General features: G+C 46.3%; 1 protein-coding gene across 1 annotated transcript in view; it reads left to right on the forward strand.

Annotated features, from left to right (window-relative positions):
• The first annotated feature begins 497 nt into the window (after positions 1 to 497).
• The window catches only part of LOC146197716 (3-hydroxyanthranilate 3,4-dioxygenase-like), a 57,105-nt gene continuing 41,139 nt past the window's right edge, over positions 498 to 16,463 (forward strand). The window contains exon 1 of the mRNA XM_084599631.1: positions 498 to 606. The gene's annotated coding sequence lies outside the window, so the exon portion shown is untranslated. The remainder of the gene's footprint in view (positions 607 to 16,463) is intronic.

Raw genomic sequence — 16,463 nt, forward strand, 5'->3', positions numbered from 1 at the left:
AACTAAACCTTAAACAGGCCTGGGAAGTTCTTATTTTGATTTATTTTTATTGATTTATTGATTGACTGATTGATTGATTGATTGATTGATTGATTGATTGATTGATTGATTGATTGATTGATTGATTGATTGATTGATTGATTGATTGATTGATTGATTGATTGATTGATTGAATAATTGATTTAATGCACGATCCATTGAATAATATATCGGTTTGTTCATCGACCGATCAGACGACTGTCCGAAAGACGCGTTCGGTTGATGCGCTGACCGCTGACACTAAAAGACAAAGGTTCTAGCGACTTGCTCTGATATCCAAACAATGATAAAGATAGCCACTTTATATATAGCGTGCGAGAATAATCAATTGTCAGCACTACCGGCTTAGTTATCTGAAACGCAGAAGTGAAGTCTCAGCCCTCTGGCGTCGGCAACAAGGTCACAGCAAATTCCTTTTCTTTTCAATCTCGGCAGCGGCCGATAAGGGTGCGGGTGCAGCTGCACAAATGGAAAAAGTATGACTACTCGACCCGCACGAATGCAAGCGCGCTGAGGTGGGCCAGATTCAGGGGCGACGAGGTGTGCTCTGCAGAAACGCCTTGACCGGTAAGTGTGTAATCACTCGACAGCAGTGTGATCTAGACGATGCAGATTCGAGATAATGACAAGGAAAGCAGCACGTTGACACGGGCACGAAAGAATAAGTGACGCGACACCATATCGGCTGCCGTGTTGCCGCGTCTCTTTCTGGAGTCAGCGTAACGCACTTTTTCTCATCATGTTCTTGTATAACGAAACTGTCTTACAGAACTAGTATTGATCAGTTAACATTAGTCGTCCCATGTCTCAGAACTCGTCCGTCTGAAGCCTTGGTTGACAGATAGCACAGGGAAGAGGGGCAAGTTTCCCTCTCCACTGTGAGAAGAAAGGGCTCTGAAGACGGAAGTAGGAAAAGCAGACAAGGCTAGAGAATTGGATGGATTGCGAAGAGTCGAGGGGGCGTACATGAACGCATACAAAGCAAACAAAAAATCATTTTAATGCATTCCTGAAGCAACGGTCGTCTATAATTCTGAGCTTCATCCTCAGCCCAGCGCCACATCACGCACCATTTAACGGCCAGGTGGCTGACGCTGCTCTCATTGGTTCACTCCAGCTACTGCCGAACCCATTCTAAATTAGTGTGAAGGGAGTTTAATCCCAACTAACGCCCGTGTTGAAACGTTATTCATTGCAGGTAATGTAGGACATGTATAAGGACATATCATCGGATCATTGTACAGAAGTCAATTGCACAATTTTAGATCTGTAATCATAACAACTCAGAAAATGCCTCGTTTCACGCACGCATTGTGACGTCCACCCCGCCGCGGTAATGCCGTTGTTAGGATGCTCGACTTCTGTGCCCAAGGATGCGGAATCGAATCCTGACCGCGGCTGCCGCTTTTCGGTGGAGGCGAAAAGCATGGCGCCCGTGTGTTATGCGATATCAGTGCATGTTAAAGAACACAAGGTGGTCGAAATTTCCGGAGTCCTCCACTATGGCTTCTGTTATAACCTGGGTCGCTTTAGGACTTTAAACCCCATAAAACCAAGCAAATTAAATCATTGTGACATCCGCTGGTAATTGAGGATTGATAACTGCTGATCACATAGTCACAGAAGGCAATTAAGACTTTTTACATGCTGTGAATGCGAAATATTTAACGTTGATTAAGGGCTGATTAAGGTGAATTAACATCAGTCTTGTAAATATATTGCAATGACTATCTATAGGGCCACCGCGACCATGTCAGATATCCTAACGACGTACCTCTGAGGCCGATTTTTCGGGACCACTTTTCGCGTTCCTTTGCTATAGGCACAACGCTTTCACTTTATGTTACTGATTACTATGATTTGATCATTTCTGGGCAACTTTCTGCATTCGTCCCCATATTAGGAACGGAACAGGGCGGCAGCAGCGTCCAGAAAATGTGGTCCCGACATATCGGCGTGACGTCACAAAGGCAGTTAGGTGGTCGCAGTTGTTTTATAGGTAATCATGCAGAGTATACGTGTTACGGCTACAAACCCACCTTAATCCGCCCCTTAATCCACTTTATTTCGCATTTTAATCTACCTATTAATCCATTTCAGGCTTTCTCATTCACAGCGCTAAGCAGCCTTAAGTCCCATCCGTAACTTCTTGAATATACAAAAGCTTCCTATTCAGTTACTCACTTTGGGACCTTTCTCTTAATATCCAATTTTGTAACCGGGATGATTACCATTAATAAAATTTCACCTTGATATGTCCTTACGTGAAACGAACAATTGACTAACGTTTACCCCCAACGCAACAAGCGTTCAATATGTCATATTAAGCTCCATGTATACATGTTGTCCTCAACTGAATTTAACCAGGGTTTGAAAGTATACCGTGTTTTCTAGTGAACCCTCCTGAGGGTTGTTGACAGTAGCGTGGCTTAGTTTACAGTATTTTTTAGTTCTGCAAACTTTATTAGCTACCTTTCTAATTATTAGCTTCAATAACAAAGTGCCAATACAGAAGTCTCTCATCGATTTGGAAAACAGATGACTGAAATGCTTGCACCCTGCTTGCGTTTACGCAGCTTTTTTACCGGAATGAAATTGTAACTCGCACCATAGAAAAGTATCGTGTCAAAGCGGCGCCCCTTACACACTGAGGCATATCCCAGGGAAACAGCTGCGCTTTTCTCTGGTCCCCTATGGTTCTCTGCGTGTGCACTGGGCTAGAGAAATTAGCCAGTATCTCGATACGCGATACCCTTCTTTGAGGGCCAGTAAATAAATCTACATATGTCTCCCCTCGCAGCTAAATACTTTGCAAGACTATCTACAACTTTTTTAGCTTTGCTTTGGTTTAATTTGGTTTGGTTTCTAGGGTTCCAAAGGAGACTCAGGCTATGAGAGACGCCGTTGTGGAGGGCTGCATAAATTTCGACCACCTGGGGATCTTTAACGTGCACTGACATCGCACAGCACACTGGCGCCTCGGCTTTTCCCTTCCATTGAAATGCGGCCTCCGCGGCCGGGACTCGATCCCGCGTCCTTCGGAAACAGCTCTCGAGCGCCCTAATCCCTGAGTCACCGTGACGGGTTCTACGTCTTAATTAGCATTTTGTTCCTGAAGCCTATAATCAAATTGTTAGCTTATTTAGTCTTGGCTAGTTATTTAACTTTGGCGAACGAAAAATACTGCAGTCTAGGCCAGGTTACTGTCAATAGCTGTCAGTTTGTTTCAATAGGCTTTGACCATCCGTGTTTTTTAAAAGCTGGGCTTCATTCAGCAGGACACCTCTTAACGCGATTGCGTACTCCATTCACAAGAACATCCAGCGTCGGCGTTGCGAGTGAAAAATCATCAGCAATTGCGCTGACTAGACGTATAGGGTTGCCATACATTACGTCTGGCAGGAGCTGCAAAGTCGGGTATCTCCTTTCGTATGCGAGAGCGAGGCCAGAATCGGCTTGCCAGCAACTTTGCATTTTGAGCCAGACACGTTGCCCTTAGGCCACGCAGACACGTTCATACTGCTTGCACGGTTAAAGCGGAACTTGATATGCATCGTGGTAGGCTACGCTATCGCGTCATATCCTTAAAGGCGGAGCTTAAGTGCCCCCTACAATTTTTATATATTGATATGCATCCTATCCGCATCGGTCATCGAACACATCAGGAACTCGTACTAGTTCGCACGTCTTTCATGCATGGTTACTACGCGAAGAGAGTATACTAGCGCGCACGTTGCCTTTGATGCGGAGCATTGTCGACTCTTTTGATGGCACGAGCTCTCGGCCCATTGGCAGGCCATACGCTGACACAGCGGCAGAATTAATCATAATGTTTTGCTGTGCTTGTCTGAACTCGCACTCATCCCTGAGGCTCTCAACAAACTGCTTGGAGAAAATAAAATACAGGAACGCAACAAGTAAAAGATTAGAATGCAACACTCCATGCACTGACAACATGTACGACGGAAGATAACAGCGACTGAAGCCAAGAACGTGGTGAACGGTTATTTTTTCTTTACACTGGGGCGGGGATTGGAAGGCCGAGAGGTGGTAAATAAATTATCACTTTAGGTATCAAATACTTTTACACAAGAAGCAGGGACATAATAACATGCCTCAATCTGAACACATTTCCTATACGCACGTCGTGTGCTGTGCTCTACCAACTAAGGTACGGAAGCGGTTGTCCACCCTGCTACTTCACAGGGCATGTACATATCTCTGTGACTTGTCAGTGACATGTACAGGGTTTTGCAAATAATGTCAATAATGTTTTTTAATCTTTTTTTTTTATTTATAAGAGCGCTTCGGAATAGCAATGTCAGCGATGGTGCGCATCCGAATAGGAGACTTCGGAAACGGTTTTCAGAGACTGGCCGTAGGAGAAGCTGTGTCTACAAAATTTGCGAACATTTTCAATGAATGCAAACTGCGTTAAAGCTCAACATTGCATTAAAATTTTGTCTATTATTATTTCCAATATGTATCGCTCAACTTATGTATTTCTTGCCCAATATTACTATTGCACGGCCATGAAATTTGTATGAGATTAGAGCAGTTATTCCTCGCGAAATCGACCTAGATGTAAAGCCACCATCGCTCCGACAGTGTGCATTTTGTGTATCTGTGGCCGGCGGAGTCCATACAAATGCATGCATTGTCAGTTTGTTTCCAAGTTTAAGGCGGTTTCTGACGAAGAAAACGTGACCTATGCAATGAATGAGGGGTTTATTGCTTACATATAGTGTTGCTAGTTAGAACAAAAAAAAAAGACGTAGAATTGACCAATGCTTCAAAAAAAAAAAAAAAAAAAACAGATTATGGAAATACACGGCACGTATAATTACCCCTCTCTTGGATTTGGTGATGGCGTTTTGCGTTTTATCGCGCTCATGGCCTGATATTTTCGTTGCGTCGCACTTTCCGGATGACAGCTTATTTGTTCGTAGATCAGGCATGGTATATCAGTGGAGGTGGAAAACACCATTTTTGCCATTTTTCAAAAAGTTGAACATTTGCAGCCCTGCTGCTTGCGCACTGAAACTTTGTTGTGCATTATTCCTTGCTCAATACATTTCTGCCACTTTCGATTCTTGAAGAGCTTAAAAATAATATTTTTCCTTCAGTTTTTTCAGTAAAAAAGTCAAGATTTTGTACCAACAAGAACACTACAGAACAGAGAAAGAATACTTGGGGAAAAAATAGTAACAATAAAAAGGAATAATAATATACATCCGGCAAATGGTTCGAGGAGATTATACAAAGCTCAGTGAAATGCAAGATGAAAAAAAAAAGAAAGATGAACACATGACTAAACACAGAGTAAAAAGCATGACATCAAAAAACAATAGCTAAGACAATTGGCTGTATAAAGTACGATATATGCCTGAGAAGATTGCCCGCACGAAAAATTGTCGTTTAGTTTTTCCCGGAATGATCTGCGATCAGTGCATGATACAATGGTATTGGGCAAAGCATTTCATAGTGCTATTGCGTGTGGGAAAAAAGAACTTAGCGCTAACGTGCGACAGTTGATGCGAGCGATGCTATGATTATGGTTCAGGCGGCTAGACGTCCTGTGTGTGTTGGGGGGGGGGGGGGGGGATAGTTTTGCGTGTGCGGATTATAATAAGAATGATGCAGAGGCGAGCTATGATGCGGAGTCACATGAGCGATGAAATGGAAACGTGGTTTGTTTCAGTGCTGTGACTGGTGTTTCTTGAATAGCAAGATGTTATAAATCAAATGGCGCGATTCTGTACGGCTTCTAGGTCGGCGGCGAGATAAGCTTGAGATGGGTGCCACATGGATGACGCATATTATAATTCCAGGTGAATGAAAGTCATGTATATGCTAGTTTCTTTATTTCAGGGAATGAGGCATTCAAGTTGCGTCGTAGAAAACCGAGTGTACGTGAGGCTTCTGCGAAAATGATTTGAATGTGGGTTACTCATGATAGTGATGGCGTAGATGGAGGCTAATATATTTATAGGATAATGCAGGGTCGACGAAAAATAAACCAATACTATAATGATGCTGATTCACAGTTCGTTTTCTCGTGAACGATTTGCATTTGTAAATGTTCAAGGGAAAGTGGGACTTATTACTGAAAGAGGCGAGTGTGTTAAGATCGGCTTGAAGCAAAGATGAATCGTTGGACGCCCCACTTACCCTGTATATGACACAATCATCTGCAAAAAACCGTAAATACGAGTTTATGCTACAAGGGAGTCTAGCGCCTTCATGGACCCCTGATGTTACAATGGTGAGGGGTGAGTGGCTATCGTTTACGGAAGTGAACTGAGATACTAGGGCACGAAGCATTAAATTGTTGTCACTAAAGGTTTTTGTATTTTTTGTGCAGGTTATATTTTCTCAATTTCAGGCGGCTTGAGGCTCATTAGGTGTTTTCTCCACGATAAATCACATTCGGGAAAATTTTAAAAAGGGCAAGAAAGCGACCAGTTTGATTCCAATTTACAAAAAAAAAATACCATTTTCGATTTTTATTAAATCTCCCTCAACAATTCCTAATATCTCAGAAATAGTATGGACTAAAAGTGTGCTTCGTAATATTGTCTAAAATATAAACATAGATATAAAACTGAGCGCTTGTACTTAAAATGGCCAATTCTGGCCCGAAGCAAACGTTGTTGATGTTGAGACGTTTTTCTGCACCATGCAGGCCTTGTTCCGACAAATATATGCAGCTCTCGAATTTCGTTCTTTCCCCACCTAACTTCCAATTTGGCCAACATTGAAAACTCAAAAATGGACACATTGAATTGGAATTTAAAAGACAACGGCATCTTGGATTTTCATTGAAAACACTTAAATACAATCCTTTGTTCATAAATATCAAGCACTAAACGTATTGCTTTATAGGGAACAAAAATGTAATAATAAATATAGAACTGAGGGCAAGTTTTTATTTTGTAGTTTGCCACAGGCCATCACCTTAAGGAGTAGGCGTCAAAAATTCAATTTTGCTAATATTAGTTACATTTTATCTTATGCAAAATCTAAAGCCTTCTCAGTGCATATAAGTCGTTTTCTGCTTGTTGGCAGGATAGATAATCGTTTAAAATGGAATAAATTCGCTATTTCATTGCGAGAAGAAATTTTGCTGCTTCCTAATTAACCAATCAAATTGGTTGAGGAAAATCTGCCCACGATAAGGTGGACGCTGGTCGATTGATGTATCATCCCTCCTTGGAATGGAAATTCTTCGGGGCCGACGAAGAAGATCTATGCTTGCCCGCTGTCAGCGCAAACTTGAGCGTCCAAACGGCCACGTCTCCGCCGACTGTCATGAGACTCCGGCTCCCCGGTTCTGTCGCCCCAATTCTTTTGACGCCGTTTACCAAGGCAGAGGTCTGTCGCCTGACCGAAGCGGGCGGCGGCGGTTGCGCGACCGCAAAAGGGGCGCCGACCGCTTCCGGACCATCAGAGGAACGGGAAACGGACCGTCGAAGGGAACACGTGCGCGCGACCGATACGCTACGACGAAAGGGATGCCGGCTTGTAAACACGCGCACACACTCTGTCCTGCAGCAACCGGCCGCTCTTCCCATAATTCCATCGGTTTGGCGCCAACTGTCCTAATACCAGACAAGTCGAACCCAACACCTCCCTACAATAACTTACAATGCACTGCTCTGCGGCCGAAAGATCTGGCGTGGGATCAAGGTCTTCCTTGGGTGGGGAGAGGTCCTCATAGGGGGAGAGAAAGAGGGAAGAAAGAGGGAAACGCGCTTGAAGGAGAGCGCCAGTTAAGGTGCGGAGGCTTTACGACGCGGCTCGGAGCTGAGGTCCAGGGAGCAGCGCGCGTGCACGTCTGCTGTCCGTGAAAGCTGGGCTGAGGAGTGACTGATGCGAGGGGATCGACACACGACTTCGTGCTAGTTACACACGCTTGTGCAACGCTGTCCAGTGACGGCCGCCACGTCCGCAACTGACACGCCCCTCGCGTGATACGGACGTCACCACTTTCTCTTCCTCATTTTCAAGTTCATGGAGAGACGGATGGACAGAGAGAAAGAGATGCTTCTGCTACAGCTGTGCGGCCGCTCCGCCTCCTCAATGCTGAGCCGCGCGAGGCGCGCGTAGCTACCTTCTCTTTCTCCACTTCAAGTTCACGAAGAGAGAGAGTGAGCGGCTTCGGATAGACATTGGCGAAATCCGTGATTGCGGCTAGTAGTGCTACGCACTAAAATAAATAAATAAATCTTGTCTCCACCGGGAATCGAACCTCCATCCCTTGGATCCCCGTCCCAGCGCTTTAGCCAACTGCGCCACGCCCCGATTTTTTTCTTTTGTTGCATGGGAAAACTTCCGTGAAAAAAATAAAAAACTACAATTGCTCAAACTTGTTCCTATCTCAAGTTACCGGGCTGCTTGATACGAGCCCGCCATATCCCTAACCCGACACTTAAGCACCATGGAAACATCAAAATTCAGGGAGGCACACACATGCATCTTGATACGGCAGCCAGTTTGGAAGTTTTTCGCATGCAGCATATACACTTCTCACCAAAGCACACTGCTTAAGAAACACGGAATTTGGCGACTGAATAGTCCCATCAGCACAAATAAATCATACGGTACTACAGAGTTTTTGTCAACAGGCCAAAATCTAATAGTATACGGTGTAATTTCAATGTCCTTCTTAAGAAATCGTTGTAGTATGCCCCAAAAAAATACAGCATCTCGACACAGAATAAAGCAATGATCAATTGTCTCGGACACGCTACGCCGACAACAATTCACCGTCCAGGGCAAAAACATCTCCTTGTCATTTGTTTTCGCGTAGACGCGAAAGACAAGGCTAACGACGACGAAGACTGAACTATGCTCGGCCAAGTCGGCAAAAAATTAAACCCGTAATTGTTGCGGAAATTTAGTTTGGCAGAAAATTTGACAACCAATTTAAGGCAGCTCTTATTGTTGAACAGGGTCTATTCTTTGCCGACTTGTCCAAGCATCGTTCAGTCTCCGTCGTCGTTGGCCTTGCCTTTCTGTGCGAGTGATGTAAAAAAAAGCGTGCAGCTTTACACTGCTAGTTACATCCGCATTCACTCTTCGGGCATGTACTGGCCTGATGAGTGACAAATGCGCCGAAGGGCTTGCACACCACGAAAAACAAAAAGACAAAATGGAGAATCGGAGAAGAAACAGCAGTTTAATGTCCGCTCTCGGACGTGATCAAGTAGCAACATGGTGCAGTAAATGGAACAGAAGGCACACGGAACAAGATGGAATATACAGCTCCAGTAATAACACAAAATAGTTTGTCGCATCAGCAGTACGGCCAAGCTTGAAGATGAAAAACACACATAACGAAGCGTGTACTGTTAACACACCTTTTTTTCGTGTGTATAGTTATTTACAAGTTAAATTGTGCACAGCTATGTGCCCACAGAATCAGGGGATACAATTAAAGGAAAACCCGCATGGAAACGAACGCGTGGGAGCCTCCACGGTAATTAATGGCAGCACTCTGTACCAATAGACTATTACATGAAAGCGTATTGTAATTGGTGAAATGACCTGTTTACAAATAGCAGTCAGCTTGCACACATCATGCCAAGGCAATAAGATTCCCATCAACCTATATATTACGCAACTGGAATATATGTATGCCACAAAACAACCCTTCACTAAAAGCGCAATAAAATGTCGGACATCTGAATACAGACCCAAATACTTAGCCTTTGTGCCTGTGTGCTACTTTCGCATGAGCAGCCACGTAACAAAATTTGACTTTCCTTTGCCTCGCAAACCAATGAAGCCTAACTCATGTGAGGAAGGAAAACATTTCATCATATACAGCACCGCGCTGCACACTGCCAATAATTTTGTACTTTTTCATCAAGGATGGATCAAAGAAATGGCTTGACCGATATTGTCTCTAGACACAAGTCTCAATAAAAGCCTTAAAAAGGCCTTCACTCGCACCAAAAATAAGCAAGAAGCTGTTCCCATTATACTCCAATGCCTCTAGCCATAAACAGCAGTGCCTTATCGCAAAGATTCCGCCCCTGCATGGCACAGTATTCCACAAGGCCTTCAAACGTATCGAAAGGTGTGTTGCAGGACTTTTTCTGAATGTAAATATCATCAAACATTTTAGTGCATGCACGCCCGGGTGCCGAAAACGAAGCTCTTTGCTTCTTACTTGTTCAAATATTTAGGAAAAAAAACCTATTTTCAAGAGAACACACCTTCAACCAGAGTTGCAGTGTCGATCCCGACTTATGTTCACATGAAAAGCTGTCCAAATTATCTATAGCCCTTTTGGGATGAAAGTGAAGTTTAAGATTAAATGCTTTGTTGTAGCTGCTGCAAAGGAAACCACAGCGTTTAACGCTGCTGAGTTTCAACCAGTGCAGCATCTGGTTGGTTTGGTTTGTGGGGTTTAACGTCCCAAAGCGACCCAGTGAAGCATCTGATACGATACATATGTGCTTATACTATCTCGGCCAAGTGCCTCTGGCGACGTCGTTGTGCGGACTGCTTAAGTTTCTGGATGCGCTCTTGAAGCAGCTGGTACTTTTTTCGAGGCTGCGGATGTTCCTGGTGGCCGAACGGCAGCCAGCACATGAAGCTGCAAGATGCATTAGAAACAGTTGAAGGAAATGCCTGCCACACTGCATAACATCTGAGGTGAAAACCGAGTAGACACATTGACCAATAACGTGAGAAGTTGGGTGAGTTGGTAGGTATGCATGCTAGACAAGCACGAAAGAACAAACACAGAAGAGAAGACAGCACAGCACAATACATTGACTGAACCTTGCCGCTACCCGTATATCACATGTATAGTATGCATTTTTCAAGCCGGTAATAATCTCTTCTCTAAGCTCATGAATAAGCGCAATAAAAGGAAAATGGACATTTGAAGAAACAGTAATGGATACTTATATTACTGTTCGATGTTGACAATTCACTCAGAACTCGTGCGCTTTATTTAAAGTTTTATACGAGCACTATAATAAAAAGTGCTATAAAGTGCCAGCACGTTTTATTATAGAGTTATTATTAGTTATTACTTTTATGTATTATTGTTATTTATTAAAAACGTAACAAAAACGAGAACTGAGGAACGCTAACGAGGAATTCACAGCATGCTCCTGGGAATGAATGAATGCAAACTGTTATTTTCCACCGAAAAGGGGCCCTCCGTTTCCCGCCCTCGGAACGCAGGCCAGAGGGAGCCCCACAGACTAAGGACTAGTGAAGGTACAGGAGTTCTTCACGGCCTAAGCCGCCAGGCGGATGGCCTGCTGCTGAACGGCGGGGTCTCCGCTCCGCAGCCAAACCTCCCAGGCTTCTCTACTATTAATGTTCATGCCGAAGCCTGAGGAGTCGGCGCATTCCCAAATAACGTGACCTAGTGTGCCTTTTTGGCCGCAATTTTTGCATTTCGAACCTTCTTCCTCCCCGGTCTGTGTCAGGAATGTCCAGACCGGGCAGGTGTAGTTTCCGGCTTGTAACCGCCTCCAAATGTGCGCCTCATTGTTAGAGAGAGACCGATCCGGGGGTGGATAGCTCTTTCGATTTAATTTGTAGAACTCAGCGATTTAATTGTATGTTATGGCACAATCTTTTATTCCCCTGCAGTCGGGCTGTTCAATTGCTGCCCGGTGGTAGAGCTAGCAAGTGTACAGCTTCGTTGCCAGGGACAGATTCATGTGCAGGTATCCACATGACGGAGATTGTTCGATTAATGGGATTAGCAAGGAGGATCCTTTTGGCCTCCTCCGAAACCCTTCCTTTTCCGAAATTCCAGACAGCCGTTTTTATGTCACTAATGACTAATTTTGCCTGCGTGCCAAGCGATCGCTATTGCAACCTCTTCAGCTGTGTTCGTGTCACGAGTGCGTATCGGGGCCGCAATTTTGGATACGCCATTCCCTTCTACTATTGCCGAGACTGCCGCTCCATGCCTTCCGCACGATGCGTCGACATATGCTACGTCTTCGCCTACCTTGTGTTTCATTCTTTTTGCGATAGCTTTTGCTCTTTGTTCTCTACTTTCTTTATTATGTTCCGGGTATATATTTTTCGGCAAAGGTGGTACCCGCAGGAGTTTCCTTGTGTCGGGTGGAATAGATACATTCAAGGATGGTCCTCCCTGTCTCCGTTTGACTTAATCTTTCTAGCTGTGCGATGCGGACAGCCTCAGTTAGCTCTTGCCATTTGTTGTGTATCCCCATTTTTTCCAGCTTCTCCGTCGAGGTGGATACGGGAAGACCTAGCGCTCGCTTGACGCATTTCCTAATTATAGTGTCGATTCTGTAACGTTCAGCTTTCTTCATGTTGAGGAAAGGTGTGGCATAGCATATGCGGCTGATATTACGTAAGCTTGTGTCATCCTCAGTAAACTGCGTTCTTAGAGACCGTGGCCTTTGAGCGCTACTCTTCTGAAGATGCCCGTGACTTGTGCCGCGTAATTCTCCAGTTTCTTTATGGTTTGTGTGTTCTGACCTTTCGCTTGAAAGACCATTCCTAATATTCTGATTTCCTCTACTTAAGGTACCGAGGATTTTCCTACATTTTCTTTGTCTGCTTTATCCTCATTATTTTTAGGGTTGTGTATGAGGGCTCTCAGAGGCGCGAGACGTCATCGCCGTCTCGGCAGCGTCATTTATCAACACTTCTTTTGACATATTCTTTAAATGCAGTCACGTAAATCGCGTAAAACTATGGTCCACGCGCGCCCGAAAAGGAATTTAAATGCTCGCTTGCTCACCTTCCGAGCAAAAATTCCAAAAGCGACGCAGTCAGACGCCGTTGGAGCAGTGCATGCCACCACTTGCCGCGACGGAACGACTCTCCGGAGAAGCGCTGATGCAACACCGTCCGAGAAGCTTTGCACGATATTTACCGCAGCCAAAACAACTACGTGCGCCGACGTCGACACATTAGAAACTACGCTCATGTGTGCCGCTTCCAAATGGCAAGAAGAAGACGCGACGATACGTTTCCTTCATTCGTGTGGCGATGCAACGAAGACACCGCTAAACCGCCATCCTCCCACACGCAAGCCCATCGCGTTCTGGAAGGTTCCGCCGGGTTTACAAGAGCAAGAAATGCCGCTACAAAATAAGACGCACTATAACAGAGGAGGCGATGACTATAATCACGGCCCAATAACTATGCCGCGTTTTTCTACCGATATCTAGAAGCTAAATTTCACTAACATAAAACGTAAAAATGTTACTTCGTTTTTGTTTTTTACTCAGTAGTTCCAATATTCACAAGCCCATTTGAAGATGTCCTTCCAAGCGATTGGCGTCTCTGGCAATGGGTTTCTGTCCCTGTTTGGTGACAAGTTTCGCGACCATGCGATGGTCCTTGGAAGAAATGCAGACACCTCGCCATGAAAGAAGATCCCGAAGTGGTGGCTTGGAAGTTGACCCAGAGGCAGCGATTATACGAGAAGCACAAGGCTGAACGAGCTGCCGAAACGCTAGAAGAGCGGGAAGCTCGCCTCACTGTTGTTGTTGTTGTTGTGGCTGTAGGAAGAAGGAAAAGAAAGTGCACGGACCTGCTACTGGCTCTGTACCTGAGCCACCTCCGCTAACGGAGGCTCTCCCCTGATGGGGTTGGTACAAGTGGGTCACCGCCGCTTGCGGCGGGGGCTAGCCTGGCGCCGAATTTTTATCTGTTCTAGGCCGTCATTGCACACGCCACCGCTGGTGGTGGACGATGGCTGTTGTTGCGGCGCGCGTCTTTCTTTCCCTCTTCCTTTTCTTTCTTCTCTATATTCTCTTCTATCTGCATGAGGCAGCGGAGGTGGCTCAGCTACAGAGCCAGTAACAGGCCCGTGCATTTTAACGCGGTAGCGTTAAGGAGCTCGTGTCGCAGAAAAGCCGGTGTCGTCGGCGTCGTTGGCAGTGAGCGATAAATCCCGGCATGCACGTCATAAATAAACACAGAAGAACCCCTCCTCGCAATGTGCGGCGCTGCCCCGACACGTGGCGCGCCACTCGCCCCTGACGTTTCGCCGTGCACCCTCACGGGTTGTAAAATCAAGCGTCTTTCCTTTCTTTAGATCACTATCTTCGCTCACCCGCTTCTCCCCTTCGGGCCGCGCCGGTACCGGTGCGAGGATGCCCCAATACCCTTGCGTTTAATAAGTTTTCTTGACGAGGTGCAATAAAGCTATCGCGTTCCACTCTTGAAGGCGAAGCTTAAGCGTCCTCCAAATTTTAACGCGGTAGCGTTAAGGAGCTCGTGTCGCAGAAAAGCCGGTGTCGTCGGCGGCGTTGGCCGTGAGCGATAAATCCCGCCATGCACTTCATAAATAAAGAGCAACTTCCAAGATGGGCTGGGTGGGAATCGAACCGAACAGGGTCTCCGGAATGTGAGACGGAGACGCTACCACTCAGCCACGAGTTCGATGCTTGAAAGCGGTACAAAAGCGCTTCTAGTGAATGCGGTGTTGCCTTAGAAACGTGCCGTAGAACGTTATACTGCGGTGTATATCGGTAATTATGAGCATGTTACTTACAGAAGTCGCAGTTACACGAGTAGCGAAGTACGTTTCCGCTACATTTCTTCTGCGCTCTGCGTACATGCAGAGCCATCTTGCGGCAAACACAGAAGAACCCCTCCTCGCAATGTGCGGCGCTGCCCCGATACGTGGCGCGCCACTCGCCCCTGACGTTTCGCCGTGCACCCTCACGGGTTGTACAATCAAGCGTCTTTCCTTTTAGATCACTATCTTCGCTCACCCGCTTCTACCCTTCGGGCCGCGCGGGTACCGGTGCGAGGATGCCCCAATACCCTTGCGTTTAATAAGTTTTCTCGCTCTCTCCCCTTCCAACATCCAGCGTGCGTCACTCGAACAGTGGTGTTTTGGCGACGCGGCTCCTCTTTCCGCTCACAGCGCGATTGCTAGGTGCAGCGTCTGATGCCGGACGCCTCTGACGTGATCGCTGCGCCGTAGCGCTTCTGCTGGGAAAGCGTCCCCTGCGATGTGTGCCGAGCTGCTTCCGAGGAATCATGCTTCTGCGTGCTGCTCCCAAGCGAGATAGAGGACGATCCCATCAAGGCGTCAGCCGCATGATCGCGTCCGCCTTCATGGCGCGTCGCTGCCCGGCTTTCTCCCTCCGAGACACCGAGTTCTTTGGTTCGTTCCGCTTGCTCAGGCGCACTTTTCGTTGCCGCGCCGAACGCTGCGTTGCTCGGCGCTCACCGTGTGATTCGTGAGTGCAAAGTCCGACGCGGGGCGCCTCATCAGTGATTGCTGCGCCATAGCGCATTGTCTTACACTCCTTGGCAGGTCGACGGGTGTTGTATTGCAAGGCCTTGCGCGCTCACTCTTAAGACGCGTGTGATGGAAGCGGCGCAAAAGGTTGTACAGTGCACTTAGAAGTGTTGAGTATGAAAACTATGTCTTTGTGTGACTCAAGAGCATACCGAGCGAAGGAGTGGGCGTGTGATGGAAGCGGCGCAAAAAGTTGTACAGTGCACTTAGAAGTGTTGAGTATGAAAACTATGTCTTTGTGTGACTCAAGAGCATACCAAGCGAAGGAGTGGGCGGTGCGAATTAGGTGCAATAACGCTATCGCGTTCCACTCTTGAAGGCGAAGCTTAAGCGTCCTCCAAATTTTCTTTTCCTTCTTCCTACAGCCACAACAACAACAACAACATCCGCTGCCTCGTGCAGACAGAAGATAAATAGAGAAGAAAGAAAAGGAAGAGGGCAAGAAAGACGGAAGAAAGACGCAACAACAGCCGTCGTCCACCACCGAAACTGTGGCGGGTACAATGACGGCCTACAACAGATAAAAATTCGATGGCTGGCTAGCCCCCGCCGCAAGCGCGTTAACCTACCGTCCCAGCCCCGTAGGGCCAGGAACAGCCACCCTACACCATCTCTACCTCCATCCCGCTCGCTTCTCTAAACGACAGCAAAGTGATGCCGAACCGGCAACTAGCGAACAGTTGTGCAGCAGAAAGGACGAAACAACTCAGCAAAGAGAGGAACGCTCCGCTAAACGGCGACAGCAAGAGGCTAAAAGGTGGATAGTAGCTGCACCTACCAGTAGTGTCAGCAGCCAACAGAGTGACGCCGACGACGCCATGGAAGGAAGACTCACCGGTGTGCAGACTGCACGTTGAAACCTTGTGCATCACTGAACCGTTTCGCTTCGGATATCCAGGCTTAGCCTAAGCTAAGCCATAGCCAATTTTTTCTTGTATGGCCTCTGCGGCCAGCGAGATTCAGGAGTTGAGTCAGGCTGGGCTCGGACTACGTTGGAAAACTCGTTCGCCCACGCGTCGCAAAATGCCCAACCGACCCAGCAATGACGAGGTGCACAGTAGGGCACATATAATAATATTTGAAATAATATTTGGTTCATAGGAAAGGAAAGGCGCTGTGTCTGTCACATGTTCTGTGGACACCTGAG

This window comes from Amblyomma maculatum, chromosome 3 (assembly GCF_055883805.1).
Source record: "Amblyomma maculatum isolate TAMU_Amacu chromosome 3, ASM5588380v1, whole genome shotgun sequence".
Taxonomy (NCBI): domain Eukaryota; kingdom Metazoa; phylum Arthropoda; class Arachnida; order Ixodida; family Ixodidae; genus Amblyomma; species Amblyomma maculatum.